This window comes from Danio rerio, chromosome 21 (assembly GCF_049306965.1).
Source record: "Danio rerio strain Tuebingen ecotype United States chromosome 21, GRCz12tu, whole genome shotgun sequence".
In the NCBI taxonomy this organism is placed as follows: Eukaryota; Metazoa; Chordata; class Actinopteri; order Cypriniformes; family Danionidae; genus Danio; species Danio rerio.
Window position 1 is genome coordinate 34715001 of NC_133196.1, and position 8093 is coordinate 34723093.

Sequence of the window (8093 nt, forward strand, 5' to 3'; positions counted from 1 at the left end):
GTTGCTTCAATATTTCTTTTTAAACCAGAAGAAGGAATTTGTGCAAAAAACACAAATTTTCCATTTTTAATGAAATATGTGTCCTAATAGTGTTTTTAGCAACATGGCACATCTATTTCAAATCACGCACAGTTTAGAGAAATATTTGCATTCAGATGTTTGCATATGGATAAGCAACTTCAAGGAAATGATTAAAGCCCTAGTGTGAATGGAGTGTGTTTAAAAGAAAAACACAGATTCCCAGTATAGAATTCTCCACTTTAGTACTTGGTTGCTCAATAATTATTGACTATGCTCACAAGATTTCCCATGCAGTTCCCTTCTTAGCTCATATTATACTCCCGGTCCTGTTCTTTCTCCTGTCTTAGTCCTTTTTGTTGCGACATTTCAATATTAAGACTTCCAGTGTTGAACACTAGGATTTTATAACAGTGTTGTGTTAAAAAAAAAATTTTTTTTTGTTAATTTAACAGCGTTGTGTTAACTTGAAATTACAAGAAGGTGACAGTAGAGTTCAAGAGACAAATGTTAATTAGCAAATAGATTTTGGCATGTACCATCTTTTAGGGACTGTAGTACTGTACCTTTCATTCACAACAGGCATACTTGGCCTACAGTATTTTATTTCTTAAAAAGGTGTGTTTTAGGGGAAAAGGTTTGCAATAAGAGGCAATTTCTTTATTCAGTTAAATGTGATACAATAATCTAAATTGGTGGGTGCATAAAGTGCTGATGAGGAATGACATTTGTATATATCACCCAAAAAATAAATAAATAAATGAATAAATAAAGAATCATCAAGCTTCAAAAATCAAGCTTCATGGACAAGAAGACACTGTCAGGTGAAACAGCTTTAGCCCTGACAAATACACAATGGCGGTGAGTGAACCGAGAGTGTTAGCTGAAGTTAAACAGTGCTCTCTTAATTCAGTAATGGTAAATTATTAACTTAATGGCTCTTAACGGAACAAGCTGGCAATGAACTGACTGGTCAGACAACATGAAAGCGAATAATGCACAGAGTAAATCTGTACATAAGTAAATAAATAAATTATGATTGTGTAATATGGCCACAGCCATATCACTCTGCAGCCCAAAATCGGTTACTAGCTGAAGCCAAGCAGGGCTGAGCCTGGTCAGTACCTGAATGGGAGACCACATGGGGAAACAAGGTTGCTGTTGGTAGTGGTGTTAGTGAGGCCAGCAGGGGGCACTCAACCTGTGGTCTGTGTGAATAAGAATGCCCTGGTGAAGTAAAGAGGACCTAATACTGTCAGTGAGCTCCATTTTTTGGATGAGATGTTAAACTCAGAGGTCCTGACTCTCTGTGGTCATTAAAAATCCCATAGCACTTCTCGTAAAGAGTTGGGGTGTAACCTCGGTGTCTTGGACAAATTCCCTCAATTGGCCCTTACCAATCATGGCCTTCCAATTCTACCCATCCACCGAATTGGCTCTATCACTGTCTCTCCACTCCACCAATAGCTAATGTTTGGTGAGAGCACTGACGATGTTGTCCTGTGGCAGACGTAGCATTATTCAAGTGGATGCTGCACACTGGTGGTAGAGTGGGGAGATCCAATCTTATGATTGTAAAGCATTTTTGAAGTATGGCTATGATAAATGTGCTATATAAATACACACATTACATTACAATTCTTAACTACCACATATTACAACATGTTTTAACTTTAAACCTGTGTGATTATTGAATAGTCATGATGGGAGATTTCCAGAGTTTCATTTCATTGATGTATTTGGAGTTTCAGTAAGAGAGCGCCCTCTGGCCTTCAGAGAAGATTTACTACTTACACAACCTTGCTTCCCTAACAAGATGTGCATGGCAAATGTCAGCTCTTTTATAAAAAAGGATAATTTATAACTAGACAGTAAAGTTTGTCGAGACAAACTTTGAGGCTGGCTTGACAAAGCCTGTTGGTAATAGTTTATTTAGTTTAAAAACAGTTTGAAAAAGTATAAGTAGCATGTTATTAGCATGATTCTAGCATGAATTAGCATGATTCTAGCATGGATTAGCATGTTATTAGCATGAGTGTAGTAAAAAATTTGCATGTTATTATCATGATTCTAGTATGAATGAGCATGTTATTAGCATGATTCTAGCATGAATTAGCATGTTACTAGCATGATTCTAGAATAAATTAGCATGTCACTAACATGATTCTAGTATGAATTAGCATGCTACTAGCATGATTCTAGTATGAATTAGCATGTTACTAGCATGATTCTAGCATGAATTAGCATGTTACTAGCATGATTCTAGCATGAATTAGCATGTTAGGATATTAATTTATAATTAAACACACAGTCATGCACATGTTTTGACCGCTAATAAACCTGTGATTTGATGCTTCGCAAAAGTTGCAGACACCTTTACCGATATAAAAATGCTTTTTTTTTATGCAAAATGAATTTATACAGTTATTGCTTACGTCGATTTAAAAAAAAAAAAAAAAAAAAAAACTTGAGTAGGCCTATAGGCTACTATAAAGAAAATCTTTATTTTTATATCTAAATGTAGAACTAAATACATTGATTTGCATTGAAATACATGATGAATACTCTTGACAGATGAAAGTGTAAAGCCTGCAGTTAAAACAAATGTGTAAAGTTATTGCTTATCATATTTAATAAACCGTTTACGGCTAATTTTATGTCATTTTGCTTACATGGATAATTGAATATTAATTAGACAATGTCATTACGGTGCTGTACAATCAGCTAATCGCTGCATTGCTGATCATAATTTCGGGAATGGATAGATCTGTCCTTCACAACACACACATCGATCTCAGATCAGTTCATCCAGACATTTTAATCTAATTTGCGAACTTGTTTGAAGAACCAAATTAGCCAGAGATCAGTTATCAAGATTAAAAGACCTGCCAAATCATCTTAGATTATTTAAGCGAGGTACGAAGATCGGACCCCTGGTCCCGTGAAATGACTTTAGGGCGGGGCTTTCAGCGCATGTCTCGATTTTGCCCTGCTTCCGTCTATTCATCAATCTTCTTCACTTTTGTTAGAAAAATCCATCTTCCACTGATCCAATTGGTTCCCCAAGAACAAAATTATGTGTGTCGCCTGACATTTTTTCTTCTTCCAGGACCATTTCAATTGGCCATAAATTGCAATATGGGAGAAAAGCACAATCTTAAGTTTTGTTTCATGACTGCTTTAAGATGCTTTCTGACTCTGGATTCTGCACATGAAACATTTCACACAAAACACTCATTTTTTTTTTTTTTTTTTAAATAACACGCTGTAGTAAACGTAGATTGCAAAATAACACAGTTAGCTTGTTGGTATGAAAAGTCTGTGCTAGTACTTCAGTGCCAAAAAGATGGGATATGTCGGACTAAGTATGCTACCTAACATATGTTTTTTCCATTTCAAAAAGACACAGGATAGTTTAAACACAATACTTAAAACACACACACACGCACACGCACGCACGCACGCATGCATGCAAAACACTAGTCCTCATAGAGAAATGTCAAATGTCATTTACTTCCATACATTTTAGCTGTACAAAACAGCTTGTTATGCCACTTAAATGTTACAAAATGGTATTTAATTAGCCAAAATGTCCAAAGTCCTTTTAAGGCAAGTCATTTCACTCAGCGGCCATCTTTGAAACGCCTCTCAGGCAGTAAGACAGGCCATTCTGTCTGAATGGGGAAACATCAAATTCTCCTAAATTGTTTGCCAAGCTTATGATTAAATTTCATATTAGGAATCAAAAATAAAATGAAAAAACATTGTTTTTAGTTTCATTTCTAAACGTTTTAGTGACACTAAAGGCTGATTTATACTTCTGCGTCAAACGCTGGCGTATGCTACGGCGTTGACGCATAGCCCTTTGCCATGGCCGTCAGCATCACTGACGTGCACCTCTCAAAAAAATTTAACTACACGTCGCAACAACGCGTAGAGCAAGCTCTGTGATTGGTCGGCTTGGAAGCGCTGACGAGTCTGGGCGGGACCGAGAGCCACGCGAATGGCGCGAGCCCAATGGAACGATTGCTTACAAGTGTGGAGTCCTGTGAAGGAGCTCCGGATGGAAAGTTTTGTTTTGTGTTTACCTCATAGTTAAGGTTGTTGCACGTCCGCCGGATCCTACCTCAAAATGAGCAAGTTTGAGCCACTTGTACATCCAGGAAGTATTCAGGAAAAGCAAAACAGCAGCGAAGAAACTTGACACAGAGGAGCATTACCACCTCACTGCCAACTAGCGTTTTGGAAGTGTTAATGCAGACCAACAGAGGCCCCGTTTACACTAGTGCGTTTTAGTTTTAAAACGGCGTTGTAGAATGAAAACGATCCGCGTCCACACTCGCGTTTTACCCAGCGTTTCTGAACAGCTCTCCGTCCACACCAAAACGCTGAAAACGCACATCACGTGACCACACACACACTCTCGGGCAAGCGCTCCAGCATTTCTACCCAGATGAGAGCTCTGCTTGTCGGACTGCTCATCAAGCATCTCCTGCTGGATCTAATCTCACTATATTTGCTAAACGTGATATTTCATTCATGTTGTTGTCTTTATCTAACGACATAGGCCAATTCCCTGACTTTGGTCATTGGAATCTATTAAGTTACTTGTTCACGGGTAACATGTTTTGGTTAAGCGCAAAATAATGATTAATCCAGGTACATTGACTGATCGCTTGCCTTTATTTCCTACAATGTATAAACCTATTGTATGTTATACTTTTATAATTATCGATTATTAAAACTGATATTCAGCAAAAGAGAGGGTGTGTTTCGTATTTTCGCTGAAATTGAAAGGAGGCAGTTGTTATCGGCTCCGTTTTGTTATAAATATCCACACAGTGAAGATGACGCTCATATATGCAGCACGGCACTGAGCATTTCTGCTGTCTGTTAAGTTACTAATATTAAAAAGAAAATAGGCAGTTCCTTAAATCATGTTTACATTTTATTGTTGAGAAAGTGAAACAACGTAGCCAAGGTGATGTGAATGAAGTTATAAAGTACACTGTTCCCTTTGAAGATTTACCCATGTCCTCGGTATGTTTTCCATATCAAACTGAGAAGGGGGAGACCGCAGCTTTGATCAAACTTGCGAGGTCTTAACTTACAAGAAGAGGATGCAGGACTGAACGGTGTGTGGGCTACTTAATATTGAGGAAAAGCCCCAATCAGATAGGCGAACGTTTGCAGCCCCGCCTCCATTTTCAGATGTCTCCGTCTTTCCCCATCCACACTGAGACGGAGCAGCAGCGTTTTAGAATGAAAACGGCCTCTCCAGCGTTTTCAAAAAGCTCCGTTTTCGGCGCTCGAGAACTCTGGCGTAGTGTGGACGGATGGCGTAACCGTAGCAAAACTTATGCGTTTTCAAACTAAAACGCATTAGTGTAAACGGGGCCAGAGACACCGCGCAGAAGTATAAATGCACAGCTACGCGCGTTGTATGCGCTGTGGGTTACGCCGGTCACTTGACGCAGAAGTATAAACCAGACTTTTATCTGCAGAAACTCACGGCTGGTTCGAGGCCCTCCCCCGGATTGATTGCTGATTGGCTCCTGTGCTAAAAGGTGGGGCTTCATTCGTCTTGTTGACTGTTAAACTTTCCTCAATTCAAAACTAAAAGAGTGACATGTCTTGTGATACAAATTAGTGTTTTCAAAGACTACAGAATACATAAGTAGTTTGACCTTACTTTTAAATTATTATTTTCAATATGCGATGCTTTACAATATTATTTGTGCATATACATTAGATTTATCCATACCAAATTCAAAACTGGAAATAATCTAACAAAAATCTTATGATCAGAGTTATCTGAGCTATCCCTAGTCATGTACCAATGGCGGCAAAGGAAGTATAAGTCTAACACATTTGTAAAAAAAGAGCTTACTTCCGCCTTTTAAAATCAGGTGGCTAAACAAGGAAACAGAAAAGGAAACTGGTGACCCTGATCAATAACCAAGGAAACTACCAAGAGTGTGGAGAATGCAATAGTACTAGGAATCTGTGTTCCCTTTAAAATGCTCTCCATTCACACTAGGGCTTTCATGCATTTCTAGAAGTAGCTCATCCTTACTGAAACAAATGAAAAATGTTTACTTATCTGAACTGTGCATGATAAAAATCAGACCAGCAACTGCAGGTGAACAAGTTTATAGGCTTATAAAACACAATTTCACACACAAAGTTGGTTGAAACATTTCACTAACTTACTCTGATAATTAAAGGGTAAATGTCTAATCAAATTATCAGAGGAATAACATTACACCCTGATAACTAATAATAAAACTAACACTCTAGCTGAAATGAGTGGTCTGACACAGCAGAACTGATGTTGATAACAGTTAATCTATTATTTATGGCCAACACACTAACAATACTCACTCTCTGTAATAGTCAAAGCACAATTTGCCTCAAATAAGAATATGGGTTGATGAAAATCAGGCGACTGTCAGCGGATTCATTCACAATAAGATGATGTTTGTTCTGCCAAACAGAGGTCAGGATCTTAATCGCCTACACGACACAATATGAAAACAGCCACTTACAAAACAAAACAAAACTACGTTTAACTACGTTGTAGTTTTTCTACATGACATGATACAACATCCGATCATCACTATAACACTGTGGTCAAACAGGGAAAACTACTATTTTCCGTGCGTCACAGTAGCCCTAGTGTAAGGTGTAGGGGCGGTAAGACCCTGAAGGCTGCCAAGCCTATAATTAGGTGGTCAATGTTTGACAAAACCAACAAACAAGCAGATTCGCTATCATTAAATACCAAGTTGTATAAAGACGAAAAATGTATAAATTAGTTAACGTATGTATTTAAAAATAAAAAACGCAGGAGAAAGTGTTTTTTACCTTTGGAAGACAAACGAGTTTCTTTTCAGCGGATTGTCCTGGTACTTCCTCTGCGGTCTTTCGGTGTTTTGCTTAGTTTATGTCATTTGTGAAGTCGGCTGTAAAGCGTTTAAGCAACAAACACGAACAAAATAGGGCTTCTCGATTTGGTCACAACGCACACGATAATGTCACGCAGAGTCCCATTGGAAATAACTCGTGGTGCTGTAATATCAGCTGACCGCTAAACAGCAGCGCGTGGTGACCACGCCTGTTTGATGACACCACTGGGTCTCGCCTACGTCGGGGGAGGGGGCAACCCAACACTTTCCATTGAGTTTCTATTGCAGAAAGCTGCCTCCTAGTCATTTCTGTGAGCAGTGCCTAAAAGCTGCTGTGTGACATGGTGTGCAGTAAATAAACAAAATAATTAAAAAGAAACATAAGTTGGCTGTTTTCATGGAAAGCCCAGACAGCAGCTAAAATCTCTCAGTTGATGTAAATGAATATTAGCTGCTTCAGTCCTAACACCAAGAGGATGAAGATGAAACTAGGATGGATATTTCAGCAAGACAATGATCTCAAACAGAGCCAAAGAAACTCAATTATTAAAAAAAAAAAAAAAAAAAGCTGCTATAACGGCCAAGCTAATTATGTCTCGATTTCAATAGAAAATAAGACCTTACAATCCGAGTTGATAGAAAATGTCTACAGAACCATCAAGATTTTTAGACCGTTTAAGTTCAAGTCTGGGGAAAAAAAGACACCTGAGCAATGCATTAATACAAAGTATATCTGATAAATTTCAGTAGTTACACATTTTCTCATTGTTTTTTTTTTTTTGTTTGTTTGTTTTTTTTTTTTGTATATTTGGATTGTTTAAAAAAAAAAATCTGGGGCAATTATATATTTCACACTCCGAAAACAAATGATTTCTGAAAAATTGTTGCAATTTATATGGGTTGAATTTAAACAAGCAAATTTAATTTAGTAATGTTTACCTTAATTTGTTTGTTTAAATTCAACCCAAATAAATTGGTTTACAGCCACTTACCTTAAAAAAAATAGTAAGTCCAAGAAATCATCTTTGAATTGAGTTGGAGTGCAGTTGTAGTATTGCCTAATTATAGTAGGCCAATTAAGGAAAGTCATTGAACAACAGTGGTTTGTTACAGAGATGAGATTTTCTTCTTAAGAAAAAATATAAGAAGTGTTCTAAAAAGTCCTTG

General features: G+C 37.6%; 1 protein-coding gene across 1 annotated transcript in view; it reads right to left on the reverse strand.

The window, feature by feature from the left end:
• Positions 1–7025, reverse strand: part of zgc:165573 — a 16861-nt gene extending 9836 nt beyond the window's left edge. The window contains exon 1 of the mRNA NM_001098766.1: positions 6886–7025. The gene's annotated coding sequence lies outside the window, so the exon portion shown is untranslated. The remainder of the gene's footprint in view (positions 1–6885) is intronic.
• Positions 7026–8093: the final 1068 nt, after the last annotated feature.